Here is an 18,595-nt window from a genome sequence, read left to right on the forward strand (position 1 = left end):
AATGAGTGTTTGATAAATGTGTGTTGACTGACTGACTGAGAATTTATGACTCATTATGTATAGCAGCAGTAAAAAGGCTTCCCTCACACTTTGCATAACACAGATTACCTTAGCTAGAAAATGTCATCCTAACAATTTCTCTAAGATCTCTCTCTTTCCAAGAGCTTTTTTGCTAAATGCAATTAAAATGGGGGAGGGGGGAGGATTAACTTCTCTCTGTTGCCAAGGTTTTTATGATCTCTTCATTTATTGGACAACAAACTTTGACCAGACATTTGTGTCATAATTGAGCTGTATGAGGTTCAAGCTGGTCACCTAAAAAAAGTGATTGTAAACTACCAATCCTTTGGTAGAGTTGCTCACTGCTTCAGGGTGAGTATCAGATTCCATTCCCTTAAAAATACTTGATAGTTAATATACAAAACAAGAAAAAAAAACCCTATTGGTGAAGACAGGTTGTCATTGTTCTTGAGATCATCAACTGGTAGATGGATCAGGCTGGCTAGCTGTTGAGTGTTCTTAATCATATTTTAAACTTCATGCACCTTTGTCCCTTTGTTCCTGATAATGCAGGTCCACCATGAATTCCATAGCCTTGACCAAATCAGAATGCTCATTAAAAATGGCATCTGAATCAGTAAAGAGAAGAGATTATTCCACATAAGAGTTTCATTTATAAATGAGGGTTATGTAGAAGTTTGTACAGCCCAGGAAAATAAAAAATGTATAGATAGATAGATGTCTTTGGCCTTCTTCATGGGACATACTCTACAGTAAAAATGAATACTATGCATGTGAAGAAGATATGCGCAGAAGAAAACGACATAGGTACTATTATCAGTGGGCACGGAGATCAATTACAGGAGAAGACATTTGGAAAAGGAGATGAAAATTGAGAGAAAAGAAGAGGAAAAGACATGTCCAATTGCATCTTGGCTCATGAAAAGAAACTAATTGTGAGAACTGGGACTTAATTGAAAGGAAAAAATAGATGTTTTTTGAATTTTTGAAATCTACAACTTTTTAAAAATCTTGGATGGAATGGTTATCTAATCTATAGATGTTAGGAAAGGGCAGCTAACACAATGGCTCACAAGTGGCAGGATCTAAAAGGATGCTGGGCCAGCTAGGGCATTGGGCTGAATCTAACTAGATTAAATTCAATACTGGCCAACGCAAAGGCTTTGGATACCTTTACAATTAAAAGATGAGGAGTATATGGCTAAGTAACAGTTTTATAAGGAAAAAAAGATGATTTTTCTTTTTTTTAAGAAGACCAAAATCAAGGTATAAGGTGATATTATTATGTGATACAGGCTAGCTAGGTGGCACAGTGGATAGAATGCCAGGCCTGTAATCAAAAGGATCCGAGTTAAAATCTGATTTCAGGTACTTACTCGAGCTTAGGCAAGTCACTTAACTCTGTTTGCCTCAGTTTCCTTATTTGTAAAATGATCTGGAGAAGGAAATGTCAAACTACTCCAGTATCTCTGCCAAGAAAACCCCAAATAGGGTTGTGAAAAGTTAGACATGATTGAACAACATTTTTTAAAAATTGATGTAAATTTAGGATGCATATAACACTATAACTTATGTCTGATCAGTCCACATGTGAAGTGTTGTATTTAGTTGTGAATATTATAGGAAAGACATTGATAAGAAGTTGTCCAGTGGTGAGTGACAAAGGTGGTCACATCTTGCAGGTAAGGGCAATCTCAAGATCATAGACCACATAGGATCATGTGGAAGATTTGACAGTGTTTAGCCTGGAGGAGAAAAGTCTTTGATGGGACAAGATAAGCATGTTCAAATGTTTGAAGGACTCTCACATGAAAAGAGGAAATTATCTTTGTTTGGATTGATCCAAGAGGGAAAAAAAATCTGGGGCTGTGAATATAAGCTGTAAAGAGGGCAAGTCAGGTTTTAGGAAACAACAATTTGAGTTTTCCCTAAGTAGAGTGTATTGTCTCTGCATGTAGTGGGTTCCTTCTCCTGAGGTCTTGAAACAAACCCTGTTGGCGGATTATAAAGAGATTGTTTTCTCCCCTTGTGAAGAAGTGCGAAAAGGTGGCTTCAAGGCTCCTTTCCATTGTGAAAAGTATGTGAGATTTCTAAGGCAACTCTCTAATATGAAGTTGAAGAAAAGTTGCCAGTCTGCCTTGAGAGAGTTTTTCATACAGGAATTCACAGCTCCAGTCTTTATGCATATCTTTATTCTTAGTCATCCTATTCTGGATATACCCTGATTAATCAGTGGCCTTTCTAATGTGTTGTCCTGATCTCTCTCCCTTTTATACAGAGGTAGGAAGCAATGGGCTTGGAATATTGAGTATGCTTTCTTCTCTCAGTAGTGTTCAATGCAATAGAATTCCTTTCTTAAACTGAGGCATTGAGAACTGAAGACAGTACTCTGAATGGCATCTTGAAGACAACACCAGAGACCAGTGAGACCATAACTTCCTCCATCCTGGACAAGTCATGTCTGACTCTTCGTGACCCCATTTGGAGTTTTCTTGGCAGAGATACTGGAGTAGCTTGTCATTTCCTTCTCCAGATCATTTTACAGATGAGGAAACTGAAGCAAACAAGCTTAAGTGCCTTGCCCAGGGTCCACACCTAGTAAGTATCTGAGGGCAGATTTGAACTCAGGAGAATGAATCTTTCTGATTGCAAGCCCAGCACTCTATCGACTATGCCACCTAGCTGTCCCATGAATCTTCATGGATGATAGCAAAGAAATAGCTTTCCTTGCACTTAAAGTAATCCTGAACTGTCAGAATGTTGACTTAGTGAAACATGACATCAAAAGGGCATTTCAAAGTCCGTTGTTTTCCAGGTTCTTTTTCCTAACAGCAATTAAAGAGAGGGAAGTGTTCCCCAAATAGTATGATCGCCATAAGCTGTTCATTCATTGGACAAGCTTAGGCAAAAACTTTCATGTCATAATTGGTCTCTACAAGACTTAGACTAATGACCTGCAGGTGGGGGGAAGGGAACGGAAATGATTATTGTCAAGTGTGTGAGAGTGTGTGAGTGTGATGTGTGTGTGTGTGTGTGTGTGTGTGTGTGTGTGTGTGTGTGTGTACTTGAGATGCTTGGTAAATATACTGTACTTAAGGGTGACTATGAGGTTAAATTCACTTAAAGCCATTGCCTGTCAAGATCCAAAAATAAGATCAGTTTATCAGTTTTGTTTTGTTTTCTGAGAACACAAATTATTAAATATTTGAGGCAGAGTGAACCCATTACTGACCTTTCATTTAAATCTTCTCCAACCTCTTTCTTACAAAATGCTGTACTAATACCACGTGAGAACACAACCAATCAGTGAATCACTAAACATTGAATCTGCAAAGTACCTACTTTGTACCAGGTACTTTTAGGCCTTGAGGATTAAAAGAAAAAAAAATGAAACCCTCAATGAAATGAAATTTCCCTCAATGAACTTACATTCTATAAGAAGAAACATGTGTATATTCAAAAGTATGTGAATTATGGACAAAGTAAATCCAATTAAAGTTTTTAGAAAGGCACCAGCCAGGGAGACGGTGGGGAGAATGAGAATGGGAGGGAATACACTGAAAACACCGTATATGAGAGGTAACATTTACACTAAGTTTTGAAGGAAGCTATGGTTTCTAAAATGCTGGCCTGAGGAAGGCGCCCATTCCAGTTACAGGGGCCAGCTGGAGAGAAAAAGAAAAAAATAAGCACAGAGATGAGGGGTAGACTGCTGGGTTGGAAACCATGTACTTTGAGAAAAGAGTGAAATATTAGCTGACATGTATTATATGGAGAGAAATAGGTATACACACAAATGTATAGATACGTACACACTTAAAATATACATGTGTATACATACGTGTATGCATGGTTTTTTTTGTTTGTTTGTTTGCTTCATCATCATGGAGAGCTTCTAATGAGGAATTTCCTCTATGTGGTGACCAACACCTTCTGTGCAACTCATAGTCTCAGAAAATCTCCTGGCAGCACTGGGAGATCCAGCCCTTTAGCATCATGTCGCTAGTGCATATCAGAGTCAGAAATTGAACTCAAGTCTTCCTAACCTCAAAGCTGACCTCTTCTATTCCCCCTTCTATCATACTTGTGCCCAAGTACAAGGGATTTGGAGAGTCAAGGAATAGACCAATTTTGCCAAAGCCTGGGGCACCTGGAGGGAGTGGTAGCATGGAAAGAGGGTGAAAATGGAGGGGTAGCACTAGATAAGGGAGCTTGAATTCCAGACACAGGATTCCAGTGGTAGGCTGGTCATATAATCTTAAGGAGGATGCCATCATAAGGGCAAATCTGGGGACCCAACAAATTTCCACACAAAGATCAAAGGAAAGGAAGACTCCTAACTGGTCAGTGAGCTTCTCTGTAAAGCATTTATTGAAAATTTAGAAAGAACTGTTTTAGAAGTGAAGTGTAGGGTAGAAGTCAGGGTTGGGGGAAGGATTGCAATCTGCACTAAGGAGCCTGGGTGAAAGACAGAATCTAGTACTGGACAGAGAAAACCACAGGATTTTGACCTAGAAGAGACCTTTTGCAATCAATCTAGTCCACCCTATCTGTCAATTTATAGATGAAGAAGTACGAAGGAGCTGAGGAATCTCCCCATGCTTCTCTCAGTAGTGAATGGCAGACCCAAGACTTGCACCTGGGATTTCCAATGCCAAACACACCACTTCAGCCTACGGCATTGTTCTTAGCACCCCATAGTGGTGCCATCCCCATCCCTAGGGAGTGCTTGCTTATCACCTGATTTCATCAGCAACTAGAATGTAAGAAGTACCCTGATGAACAATAAGTATTTCCATATACTTGTGCCAGACACTGAGCTGGGCACAGTACAGCATTCACAAGTATAAGGTGGCAGAGTGGATAGAGCACTGGCCTAGGATTCAGGAGGACCCGAGTTCAAATCCGGCCTCAGGCACATAGCACTTAACTAGCAGTGTGACCCTGGGCAAGTCACTTAACCCCATTGCCTAGCCAAAAAAAAAAGTATAAGGTTAAGGTAAACAAAAACTGATACATTGATATAATTTTGAGGTCCTCTGGAAGCATTTAAGTTACTTTTTCCTCATTGTTATTAACCTTTTTTTAAAAAATTCTTTAGAAAGCATCAACTGATAAACATGTAATCTCATCAACAGAGAAACCTAGGTGGTGCAGTGGAGAGAGTCTTGGGTTCGGGGTCCAGCAGACTTATCTTCCTGAGTTCAAATGTGGCCTTAGACACTTACTAGCTGGGTGACCCTGGCAAGTGTTTTAACCCTGTTTGCCTCAATTTCCTTATCTTTAAAATGAACTGGAGAAGGAAATGACAAACCACTCCAGGATCTCTGGCAAAAAAAAAAAAAATGAGGTCATGAAGAGTTGAATGCAACTGAAAAATGACTAAACAACAAGAAAAAATCTCACCTACAAAAGTTATTTTTTTTTCTGTAAGCCTAGTTAGCTTCTTTCAAGGCTCAGCACAGAGTGAGACTTCCTCTTGTTGTGAAGCCTTTCCTCACTGAACTTGCTGTTAGAGGTCCTGTTCTCCTCTAGCCATCTTGTTACTGGTTTCCACAAAAAGACCAAAGGAGAGGAAAGCCACCAAGTTGTCATTGAACTTCTCTTTGGAGGATTGAGGCAAAAATGGAGAACGAACTGCCTTAGATGAGAAGGTACTGGGGGGAGGGGAGAGTCAGGGTGTGATGGCCATAACAATATTTTACTTAACTCTACATTATATCCTTAGGTATAAGCAATGCTATATTCTCCACTGGAGTGTAGGTTACCTATGGGGCAAGAATTACTTTCATTTTCTGTGTATCCCCAGAGCCCACTAGAGGATCTGGCTCACAGTAGGGTCTTAATAAGTGTTTACTGAACTAAAATGAATGAATATGTCCTTCAAGAAATCAATTTGAAAGAAAGCAAAGGCTTCTAAGAGGCAAATGAAGATGAAAGAGCATTTCAAGCACAGACAGTTGGCCTGTGCTGTGGGATGTAGCATCATGTTTGAGGGACATCAAGAAAGTGAATTTGACTGGTGTGGAGTGTGTGTGAAGTGTAACAAGTCTGGAAAGTGGACTGGACCCAGGTTGTGAAGAGTTTTAAGTAACTAAACAGAGGAGTATTTTTTTTTTTAGCATGGAGGCAATTGGGAGCCCCGAAGCTTACTGAGTGTAGGAGTGACCTGATCAGATCTGCACTCCAAGAAAATCACTTTGATAGTTCTATGGAGGATGAATTTTAATGAGGAGAGACTAAACATGAAGAATTTTTTGCAACAAGCTGGGTGCAAGTGATGCGCACCTGAACTAAAGTCTTAATCCTGAGAGTCAAAAGAAGGGAAGAAGGAAACCAAGGTTTAGAAACCAAGAAGGTTGGATCCCAGAGTCACAAAGAAAGGGGTCATGGGGAAAGCCAAAATAATAATAATAACGAGGGATTCAAACCAGAGGTAGAGCATATGCTTTATTTTTTTCTCACTTTGTTTGGTCTACTGTTTCATAGATTGTGTATTTTGGGTGAATTTGAATTTGCCGCCATGACTCAAGGTCAGCCCACTATGGACAACTGTTCTACTAATGCGTTTATTTATTTCCAGTTGCTATAAAGGCACGTCTTATGTTTCCTGCTGCCCACTCAGCTGGAATTGCCAGAATATGGATTTCTACACTTTCCATAGAGTGAAGGATTCCAAAGCACAGCCCACTTCCAGGGAGGATAAATTAATCATTTCCATCAACCATAGCAAAGAGGTGACTGAGTGCTGGCTACACTAAACATTTAATTTCCCCAGCTGGATTCCCTGGCAGTGTCTCCTCTGCACATAACACTTGTCACAGTGGTTTAACCGCAGCTTTAAAATGCATTTACTTATGCCTCAAGCTATCAGGTGATCTTCCTTGTTAGTTCTTTTCTTTCTCGGAGAAGAAGTGGTAGAGGAAGTTGTAATGTTGCAATGCTAGACTCAGACAAATGAGATAAACAGCAACCCTGCTATAGTTGGAAGCTGAAAAATTATTTTAGCTGTAGACTCTAGAACCTTTTTGTTTAATTTATAACCTCCTCCCCAGATCCCCAACTAGGTCAGGGAAGACAGATCTCTGTCTTAGGGCAGAAAATGTTGAGGGCTCTGGGTTACCACCTTCCTGCCTAGAACTTCCTTGCCACAAAGACCCTATCCATAGAGGCAAAAGCAGTCTTTTTTACTGTGGATCTCTTTCTCCTCTGCCTGTTCTACTCCAGGAAGTGATAGCATGATTACTTTTGGTTAACCTAAAATTCTTCCCTTTCTCACGCTACCCAACTCCTCCTGGAATGGAAGCAGCACTTCTTCCCTCAGATGGTCAAACATTCCGCAGGATAGAATCCTCTGAGCATACCAGTGTGTGTTTCCTTTCTATCCCAGATCAGCATTCCCCACCATCATGGTCCATCACCATTACTGCAACACACCCCCCAGAAAATATTGCTACAGTGATAGCTTTATATTACACTATCTTGTTTATCATCTTAGGCTTTTATTTTATTATTATTTTTAAAGGCTTTGGGTAGTCTTTGGTTTGAGCTGATTCTGTATCACAAACTTCCTCACCTAAAAACTGATATAAAGAAATGAGGAAAATAGATGTACATAGGGACCCACCAATACTAATCATTTCCAAATTAAAAAGAAAAAGAGAAAGAGGAGAAAAGAAAAAGAGGAAGAGGAGGAAGAGGAGAAGAGGAAGAGGAGGAAGAGGAGGAGAGAAGGAAGAGAGAAGGAGAAATAGAGAAAAAGAAGGACAAAGAGAGAAGGAGCAGGAAAAGAGGAGCAGGAGAAAGAGAGGAGGAGAAGGAGAAGTGATATCCCTTGGAAGCAGAAAGTTTGGTTGAATGAGTCCTGAATTGGAGTCACAAGACCTAGATTCAAATTCTGACCCTGCCATTCTGTGTGTAACATTGGTTGATTTACTTAAAATCTCTTGGCCTCAGAGTTTCCATTCATAACCAAAAGAGGTAAACAAAGAGGTTTGAGTTCTTGCTCTAAATTTGTTACTTTATAATCTTGGTGACTTAACCCCTCTGGGCCTTAATTTCTTCAATTATATAATGAGGGAGTTGGATTAGATTGTTGGTTCCGATGAAGTGGTACATCTCCAATTGCCTTTTAGAACTCTTAAACTCAATATGTGCAAAATAGAACTCATTATCTTTCTCTATACACTTTTGCCCCCTTCTACTTTCCCTATTACCGTAGAGGATACTACCATCCTCCGAGTCCCTCAGGCTCACAAGCTAGGAGTCATCCTGGACTCTTCACTATTATTCACCTTCCATATCCAAGTGGCTGCCAAGTCCTGTCGTTCACCTGTGCGCCATCTCTTGAATATGTCTCCTACTCTCCTCTGATAGTGCCCTTAGCCCAGTGAAGGTACTTACCCCCTCTCACCTGGCCATTGCAATAGCCGCTGGTGGGTCTGCCAGCATCAAGTCTTTTCCCACTCTAATCCATCCCCCATTCAGCCACTAAAGTGATTTTCCTAAAGTGCAGGTCTGACCATGTCACACATGGCTCTAGTCGATAAACTCCAATGGCTCCCTATTGCCTCCAGGATCAAATAAAAAAATGCTCTTCTAACCAAGGCCCTTTGTAAGCCAGGCCCCTGCTACCTTTCTAGTCTTCTTACACCTTACTGCCTGACACATATTCTTTGATCCAACACATTGGCCTCCTGGCTGTTCTGCAAACAAAACACTGTATCCCTTGGCTATGGACATTTTCTCTGGCTGCCCCACCCCCAGGCCTGGAAAGTTCTCCCTCCTCAACTCTGACTATTGACCTTCCTGGCTTTCTTTTAAATCTCAACTAAAATGCTTTTTTCCTACTCTTTTAAAAAAAAATTATTAATTTTTTTGATTTATCAACAATCACTGCTATAAGCTTTTCAGTTTTAAATTTTTCTCCCCTTTCCTCCCCGCCTCCCTCCCCAAGATGATGCACAATCTGATATAAGCTATAGATATACATTCCTATTAAACATATTTTCACATTAGTGTAAGGAAGAATTAGAACCAACAGGAGGAACCACAAGAAAGAGAAAACAGAACAGAAGGAAAAAAATAGTAAATAGAATGCTTCCATCTGCATTCAAACTCCATAGTTCTTTCTTTGGATATGGATAGCATTTTCCATCATGGGACCTTTGAGATGTCTTGGATCCTTGCATCGCTGAGAAGGGCTAAGTCTATCAATATTAGTCATTGTACAACGTGGCTGTTACTGTGTACAATGTTTTTCTGGTTCTGCTCACTTCACTCAGCATCAGTCCATACAAGTCTTTCTAGATTTTTCTGAAGTTTGCCTGTTCATCATTTCTCATAGCACAATGGTATTCCATTACATTCATATACCACAACTTGTTCAGCCATTCCCCAATGGATGGGCTCTCATTTCCAATTCTTTGCCACCACAAAAAGAGCTGCTATAAATATTTTTGTACATGTGGGTCTTTTTCCCATTTGTATGATCTCTTTGGGATATGGCCCTAGAAGTGCTATTGCTTAGGTCAAAGGGTATGCACATATTTATAGCCTTTTGGGCATAGTTCCAAATTGTTCTCCAAATGGTTGGACATTCACAACTCCACCAACAATGCATTCGTGTTCCAATTTTCCCACATCTTCCAACATTTGTCATTTTCCTGTTTTGTCATGTTGGCCAAACTAATAGGTGTGATGTGGTACCTCAGAGTTGTTTTGATTTGCATTTCTCTGATCAATAGTGATGTAGAGCATTTTTTCATATGACTGTAGATGGCTTTAATTTCTTCATCTGAAAAGTGCCTAGTCATATTCTTTGACCATTTATGAATTGGGGAATGACTTATATTCTTATAAATTTGACTTAATTCTCTATATATTTTAGAAATGAGGCCCTTATCAGAGACACTGGTTGTAAAAATTCCTAATTTTCTACTTTCCTTCTAATTTTGGTTATATTGGCTTTGTTTGTGCAAAAACTTTTCAATTTAATGTAATCAGAATTACTCATTTTGCGTAAAATGCTCTTTTCTACGTTCAGTTCATTTCAGTTGTGTCCAACTCTTTGTGACCTCACTCAAGGTTTTCTTGGCCAAGATACTGAAGTGGTTTGCCATTTTCTCTTCCTTCTCATTTACAGATGAGGAACTGAGATAAACATGGCTAATGGACTTGCCTAGGGTCACACAGTTAATAAGTATCTGAAGCTAGATTTGAATTCAAAAAATGAGTCTTCCTGACTCTAGGTCATGCAATTTATCTACTATTCCACCTAGCTGTCCCATCCCTAGCCTTCCCCAACCCCTCTTAATTCAAGTGCATTTAGTCTATTATATATATATTTGTGTATAACATATATGTATGTGTCTTTGCATGTTGTCTTTTCCATTAGATTGAAAGCTCCTTGAGGTCAGAACCCGTCTTTGTCTTTTTTTGTGTACTAATTTAGCACAGTGCCTGGCACATAGTAGGAGTTTAATAGATGTTTATTGATTAATTGATGGTTATTTGGTTCACAAAACACTTGGTGATTCATGACAATAATCCAAAGAGTTTGTGGAAAAATTATTTAGTTGAACCAAAAACAATCAATTGAATTGTAAATAATATTATATTAAATTGCCCTAGAAGTTCACAATGTGGTGGTGGTGGCTGATGTTGATGCTGATGTTGTTAGGGGTTGACAGAACACAAAAACATTGGGAACCACTGAACCAGGCAACGTCTATCGTCCCTTCTGTCTCTAATCTCTGATCCGAATAAACTCCTTCTGACTTCAGAGAGAATGGTGGTGTCAGCAGACTACAAGCTGGGCTACAATTCACCCTCTTTCTTTGCAGCAATCACTTTGGAGGCTTTCTGCTTCCTCTCATTTAAATATAACACATCCCGGCCATAAAAGTTATTTTTGTCAAAGCCTATAGATACCAGCTACCTGCTTGTCAGCAAATAGCAAAATAAAATGTTAATTATAGGCCATACTCAGGTTTTATATAACCAAGATTAAGGAAGAAGAAGAATGAGAATATACTTAGTGCTCATGTGACCTGGATTCAAAACTCAGCTTGCAACCTTCTACCTGTTAGACCAATATTCCAATAAATATGCATTAAGTATTCATTATATGCCAGGCACTGTGCTAAAAGTTGGGGATTTTTCAGTCCTGTCTGACTGTTTGTGACCCCATTTGGGGTTTTCATGGCAGAGACACTGGAGTGGTTTGCCATTTCCTTCTCCAGCTCATTTGACAGATAAGGAAACTGAGGAAACAGGGTGAAATGACTTCCCCTGGGACACACAGCTAGTAAGTGTCTGAGGCCAGATTTAAACACGGGAAGATGAGTCTTTCTGCCTCTAGACATGGCACTCTGTGCACTGTGGCTCCACCTTGCTGCTCTAAGGACTGGGGATACAATTAATACAAATAAAGGCAGTCCTTGTCCTCATGAAGCTTACAGTCTAAGGGGAGAGGCAAAACACAAAAGAAGGCAGGAAACAGGGAGGGGTGTACCTGGCTCAAGGGCATCTTGTTCCATGAAGATGAAACATGGAAGAGCAGCAGATGCTCAGTGGTGTGAGCTAAGTCTACTTTCTGCCCTACGTAAAGGAAGGCACTGGGAAAAGTTTGGTCCTCGTCCCTCCAGCCCTCCAATCAGATGGGAGAGGAAGCTGAGGGAGGTGTTATCAATCAAGACTAGAGCTTTAGCAGCATGGTGGTGAATGTAGAGATGATGAGCTTATCCTGGGAGGGGCATCTTGGTCCCTGGAATTCAAATCAGGCAGGGGAGCAGATGTAAAGTGGAGTGAACAGAGAGTCTGGTTTTCCAAGTTCCAATTAGACCTTAAGAAGATCAATCTCTTTGGTCTTCAGTTTCCTCATGTGGCACAATGGAAACTTCTTCAAGGTCAGAAATTCCTTTTTAGGGAATCCATGTCAACCCAGATTGTAATGAAGTACCTGAAACACAGAAATAAATGTTTACCTCTAAGGGCCCCCACTACAACTGAATTTACGATACTCTGATTATTTTCCTCTTTCTTGTGTGGAAAGGAAATTCTTCTCAAAAATCTGTTAAGGTAATAGCTATAGTTGGGTGCAGCAAGGGATTGGAGGAAGGGTAGCTTCAGGCCTGTGATCAAGGACAATTAAATTTAAAGGGTGCTGACAGCACTTGCTGTCCTTTATTAGTCTAGAAACAACTAAGAAACAACACATGGTAAGAATAATTAGGTCAAATAAAAAGATACATCTAAATGTTTATCTCTGAAGAGAGATAAGTTTCTCCTTGACCCATCTTGGCTTAACTAACTCATCCTAGTTCCCTAATGTGCTATTATCCTCAGCAACAAATTTCACTGTCCTAGGATTTCCTAGCCCACATGGAGTCTAACCAACTCCTCAATATACTTGGGGGCTCATATATGCCAATTGCTCAGCTACATTTCCCCTCTTGTCTTGAAATACAGAGCTTTGGTCAAGGGATTTTCTTCAGTTACAGACCTGAAAGTTTTCAGAGTTGGACTGAATTTCCTTGGCTGTCTCATCTAATCTATATTGGAAGAAAAATTATGTTTTAAACACTTCACATGAAGTAGCCCTTTTGACCCATGATGTCCAAAGAGGAGGAACACTGAACCTCCAGAGTTACCTCTTTGACTTTGGGAAGGACGGAAACATTTATTAAGCATCTACCATGTGCCAGGCATTATACTAAGCACCGTGATCTTCATTTGATCCTCATGACAATACTAGAACATAGGTGCTATTATTACCAATTGGGGAAATTGAGGCAAAAAAAGGTTAAGTGACTTGCCCAGTGTCACACAGCTAGTAAGTATCTGAGAACAGATTTGAACTCAGGGCCCAGTGCTCTATCTACTGCACCACCTAGCTACCTCTGTCTCTAATTGCTGGAAAATCTTTGTTATACTGAGCTGAAATGTGCCTCTGTCACTTTAACCCATTGATCCAAATTCTCTTCTCTGAGACCAAATAGAACAAAGCTAATCACTCTTCCATAGTTGTGCCCTCAAACACAGGAAACTATCATTTCTCTCCTCTCCCCCTCAAAACACAACATTTTATCCAGGGTAAAATTAGATTGGTCAAGGAAAGTTTCACTTATCCCAGTCTTTCCCCTCTGTCCTCCCTTTCTCCTTTTCATCAGCCTCCTATGTAAGGGTTCTAGAGCTCTATCCATGATCATCTATGAGTTGGTATGGCAAATATGGACCATAATTCACTCTCTCCCAGAGAAATTACAGAAGGTACTTAACACATACTAGGCTATATCTTACATAATAACTTGGGGTTAAAAAAAAAAGAGGAAACAGCAAGAATCCATAGCCCTGTAGAAAGATGGTCAAATATTTCTTCTGCATACAGATAAGCATACAGGCTTCCCCAATATTATAACGTTTCAAAAGCCTAGGCTTCCATTGGTGTAAGTACTCTCTTCAGTCCAACTAGTCCATAGCCCTATTATAGCTTCAGCATTTATGATCAATGAAAAAAAATGTCAGCGCTCTGTCATTCTTGCTGGTGATGAGAATAGTCTTCAGATAACAAATACACCATCACCACATAAGTAGCCCAGAGATCACACTTGCAGTTTTGGAGAACCAAGGGCCAAATTCACATGAAGATATGAGGCATTAGAATAGGATTTGAGTGTAGTAGAGGCATAGCATATGCTCAATAATGACCTCAAAGAGTCCAGTTACATAGATAGTCATATTATCCTATATTATGGATGACTACCTAGTATGTAGACTCCCCTAGTCTGGGAGTCAAGAGACCTGAGTTCTGATCTGTGCTCTGCTACTATATTACTGAACAACTTTTGGCAACTGGTGCTTGGTTTCTCATCTGTACGAAATCACTTAGGAATGTGGAGACGGGGTTACATAGAGGAATAAATAATTGCTGGATTGGGAGCCAAAGGACCAGGTTCAAACAAGTTCTTCCTTGTTTTCCTTGTGTATTCATTATACAAATAACATAACCTTGCTTGTCCTCAGTTTCCTCAACTGTAAAATGAGGGGATTGGATTAGATGACCTCAAAGTTCCTTTCCAGCTCTCATTCTGTGATTTTATGATCTTTGTGACTAGATAATCTCTGAAGTCCCTTCTAAAACTAAGAATTTATGATAACAGCATCATATGCTGTATTTTGACTACTGTGATGTGCTAAATCAAATTTGTTTTAAACCTTGGCTCAGTTTTGTGTTTAAAGGTTGCTTATAAATAAATTGTCTCTCTGTTTCTCTCCCTAGCTCACTGCCAGTAGAAGTGTTCCCAAAGCAGGATGGTGAGGGTTGGAATCAATGGATTTGGCCGCATTGGGCGTCTCGTAACCAGGGCTGCGTTTCAAACAGGCAAAGTAGATATTGTGGCCATTAATGATCCTTTCATTGATATAAACTATATGGTTTACCTGTTCAAATATGATTCTACTCATGGAAAATTTCAGGGCTCTGTCAGAGCTGACTGTGACAGGCTGGTGATAAATGGAAGAGCTATTACTGTCTCCCAGGAAAAGGATCCTGCCAATATCAGATGGGGAAATGTTGGTGCTGAATATGTCATAGAATCTACCGGTATTTTCACCACCATGGAGAAGGCTGGGGCTCACTTGAAAGGGGGCTGTAGACGAGTCATCATCTCTGCTCCTTCAGCTGATGCCCCCATGTTTGTGATGGGAGTAAACCATGAGAGCTATAATAATTCCTATACAGTAGTTAGTAATGCCTCGTGTACCACCAACTGCTTGGCCCCTCTAGCCAAGGTCATCCATGAAAACTTTGGCATTGTAGAAGGACTCATGACTACAATCCATGCCACTACTGCTACCCAGAAGACTGTAGATGGCCCTAGTGGCAAACAGTGGCGTGATGGTCGTGGAGCTGGCCAGAACATCATTCCTGCTTCCACAGGGGCTGCCAGTGCTGTAGGCAAAGTCATCCCTGACCTTAATGGCAAACTCACCGGCATGGCCTTTCGAGTCCCTGTTCCCAATGTGTCAGTGGTGGATCTGACCTGCCGCCTGGCGAGACCTGCCAAATATGAAGACATCAAGAGGATTATGAGACAAGCATCTGAGGGACATATGAGAAATATCCTTGGCTACACAGAGGACCAAGTTGTATCCACTGATTTCACTGGTGACATCAACTCCTCCACTTTTGATGCTGAAGCTGGGATTGCCCTCAATGATTATTTTGTCAAGCTTATTGCCTGGTATGATAATGAATTTGGTTATAGTAACCGTATGTTGGATCTCATTGTCTATATGTCCTCCAGGGAATAATTCAAGGAAGCTGTGGATCTTCAAGATAAAGCAAAAGTGTTCTGGAGCCTAGGTGTTCCTATGCTAAATTCACTTCCCTACAACAACAGTTCTCACTCCGAGGTAGTCGACCCCCACTTAGTAGAGGGGGAAAGCATTGAGCCCTGTATTCTTTACTATCAATAAAGTCAGCACTGTACCCACTGAAATGGCTTTCTCTTTTTCTGTTCTGCCCAGAGAAAGCTCTAGGTGAAATTCTGCAAACTACCCCCCCAAAAAAAAACCCCAAAAAAACAGAAAATCAAAAAATGAACATTTCCTCTTTCCCTATTCTTTCTGTTCTAATCCCTTTATTTACCTACCTCTTAGAATGTCTTCTTTTCTTTTAATGTTCTCCTCATTCTATACATCTGCACCTCCTTCTCTAACAAAACTTTGATTTCAGGACTTCATTTACATTGGCATCTAAATGGTTAATAATAGTTCAATTCATCTCCCTAATACTCTTTAAATTTCAACCCAGATCATAGTCTTAAGGCAAAGGGGATAAAACACTAATCTGTGGCATTTGGGGCATCCCACTTGTGCTAGCCTGCTAGAGAAGTTTGATCAATGAACTGTTAACTATTCAACAATTATTGTGCTTATAATTTGCCAGGATATACTAGGTATTGGGTTACAAAGACAAAAATAAACTATTCTTGTCCTCAAGGTGCTTCTATTCTATAAGATGAAATATTGTCAGACGCATAAAGTGGGCAAAGTAATTACAGAGTAAAATTAATAGAAGGCACTAATAGCTGGAGGTTCAGAATCTTCCTCAGTTCCTCGATTTCATACCTTCACAGCCTGTCAGGCTAATAATTGGTTCTATCTATAATTCACAATCTCTTTTATGAATCATTCCTGAGAAACTATACTCTGGATCTACAATATATAGCACAATCCATTTGAAAAAGAGTACAAATCTTTAACAGTAATGGTCATTTCTAATTGCTTTGAAGCAGAATGGTATATATGAATGGAGAGGTTGTTTTAAAGCCAAGAAGCTGTGAGTTCAACTCCTGCCACATACTGTCTCTGTGACCCTGGAAAAGTCACTTGATCCTTCAATTCTCTAGGCAACTCTCCAAAGCTTAATTGCAGAGAAGATTCCAACCTGCATTGATAAAGGGATGCTTTTTCCTCTTGGAGTTCTCTATACCACTGAAATCCTATGTCTTATTGGTATTTCTAGCCCTAAATCCAGTTGCTAAGGGAACTCTGGCCTCCTCTTAAGTCCCAAACAAACCACACCTACAGGAAGCCTTACCTGACCCCTCTTAATTCTACAGACTTCCACAAAGCCCAGTAGTAAGAGATAGAAAAAGAAATTCCATTTAAAATAACTGTATACAATATAAAATATTTGAAAATCTACCTGACAAGACAAACCCAGGAACTAAATTAACACAATTACAAAACACTTCTCATTCAAATAAAATCAGATCTGAACAATGGGGAAAATGTCAATGGGTAGGCTGAGCTAACATAATAAAAATGATAATTCTACCTAAATTAATTTACTTATTCAGTGTCATATCAATCAAATTGCCAAAAAATATTTTATGGAGCTAGAAAAAATAATAAAATTTATATGGAAGAACAAAAGGTTAAGAATATAAAGGGAATTAATGAAAAAAAAAATGCAAAGAAAGATTGCCTAGCTGTACCAGATGTAAAACTATACTATAAAGTGGCAATCAACAAAACTATTTGGTACTGGCCAAGAAATAGAGTGGTAGATCAGTGGAGTTAGGTACACAAGATACAGTAGTGAAAGACTACAGTATTCTACTGTTTGGTAAATCCAAAGACTCCAGCTTCTAGGGTAAGAATTAGCTATTTAACAAAAACTCCTGGGAAAACTGGAAAATAGTATGGCAGAAACTAGGCATAGACCAACATCTCACACTCTACACTAAGATGAGGTCAAAATGGGTACATGATTCCAAATAGGTGATACCATAAGCATATTAGGAGAGCGAGGGATAATTTATCTGTCAAATCTATGAAGAAGGAAAGAATTTATGACTTAACAAGAAATAGAGAACATTGTGAAATCCAAAATGGATAATTTTGATTACACTAAATTTAAAAAAAAGTGTTGAACAAACAAAATCAGTGCGACCAGGATTAGAAGGAAAGCAGAAAACTGGGAAACATTTGTTTTGTTTTGTTTTTTTACAACCAGGGTTTCTGATAAAGGGCTCATTTCTAAAACATGTAGAGAGCTAACTAAATCAAATTTATTAGAGCACAAGTCATTCTCCAATTGATAAATGGTGAAAGGAAATGAACAGGCAATTTTCAGATGTAGAAATTCAAGCTATCTATATTCATATGAGAAAAAATGCTCTAAATCACTATTGACCAGAAAAATGCAAATTAAAACAAGTCTGAGGTACCACCTCACACCTATCACATTGACTAATATGGCAGCAAAGGAAAATGATAAATGTTGAAAAATATGTGGGAAAGTTGAAACACTAATGCATTGTGAATTGTGAACTGATCCAACCATTCTGGAGAGCAATTTGGAATTATGCCAAAAGGGCTATTAAGCTGTGCATATCCTTTGACCCAGCAATACCACTGCTAGGTCTGCATCCTAAAGATATCATAAAAGAAGGAAATAGATTCAAAAATACTTACAGCAGCTCTTTTTTGTGGTAGCAAAGAAGTAAAAATTGAGGGAATATCTATCACTCAGGTTGTGGTATATGAATGTAATGGAATACCATTGTGCTAAACCAAAGAAATGAGCAAGCAAATTTCAGAAAAACCTGGAAAGACTTTGCATGAACTGATGCTAAATGAAGTGAGAAGAACCACGAGAACATTGTATGCAACAACAGCAACATTGTACAACGATCAGCTATGATAGATTTAGCTCTTCTCGGCAATACAATGATTCAAGACAATTCCAAAAGATTTGTGATGGAAAATGCTAACCACGTCCAGAGAAAGAACAATGGAGTCTGAATACAGATCGAAGTATATTATTTTTCACATGAGGGGGTTGTTTTTCTTTCTCATTTTTTTCCCTTTACTTCTCATTCTTCTTTTATAACACAGCGAATGTGGAAATATGTTTACCATGATTGTACATGTATAAACCATTTCAAATTGTTTACTGTCTTGGGGAGGGGGGAGGAAAGGGAAGGAGGGAGAAAAATTTGAAAATCAAAATCTTACAAAAGTGAATGTTGAAAACTATCTTTACAGGTAATTGGAAAAA

At 39.4% G+C, this 18,595-nt stretch overlaps 1 pseudogene across 1 annotated transcript; it reads left to right on the top strand.

The window, feature by feature from the left end:
* The first annotated feature begins 296 nt into the window (after positions 1 to 296).
* LOC110200972 (glyceraldehyde-3-phosphate dehydrogenase pseudogene) lies at positions 297 to 15,574 on the top strand (annotated as a pseudogene). The gene is made up of 2 exons (XR_013483829.1): positions 297 to 372; positions 14,303 to 15,574. The product of XR_013483829.1 is annotated as a glyceraldehyde-3-phosphate dehydrogenase pseudogene (transcript).
* The last annotated feature ends 3,021 nt before the right edge of the window (positions 15,575 to 18,595 follow it).

The sequence above is a fragment of the Phascolarctos cinereus genome, unplaced genomic scaffold (genome assembly GCF_003287225.1).
Source record: "Phascolarctos cinereus isolate Bilbo 61053 unplaced genomic scaffold, phaCin_HiC Scaffold_9;HRSCAF=440, whole genome shotgun sequence".
Classification (NCBI taxonomy): Eukaryota; Metazoa; Chordata; class Mammalia; order Diprotodontia; family Phascolarctidae; genus Phascolarctos; species Phascolarctos cinereus.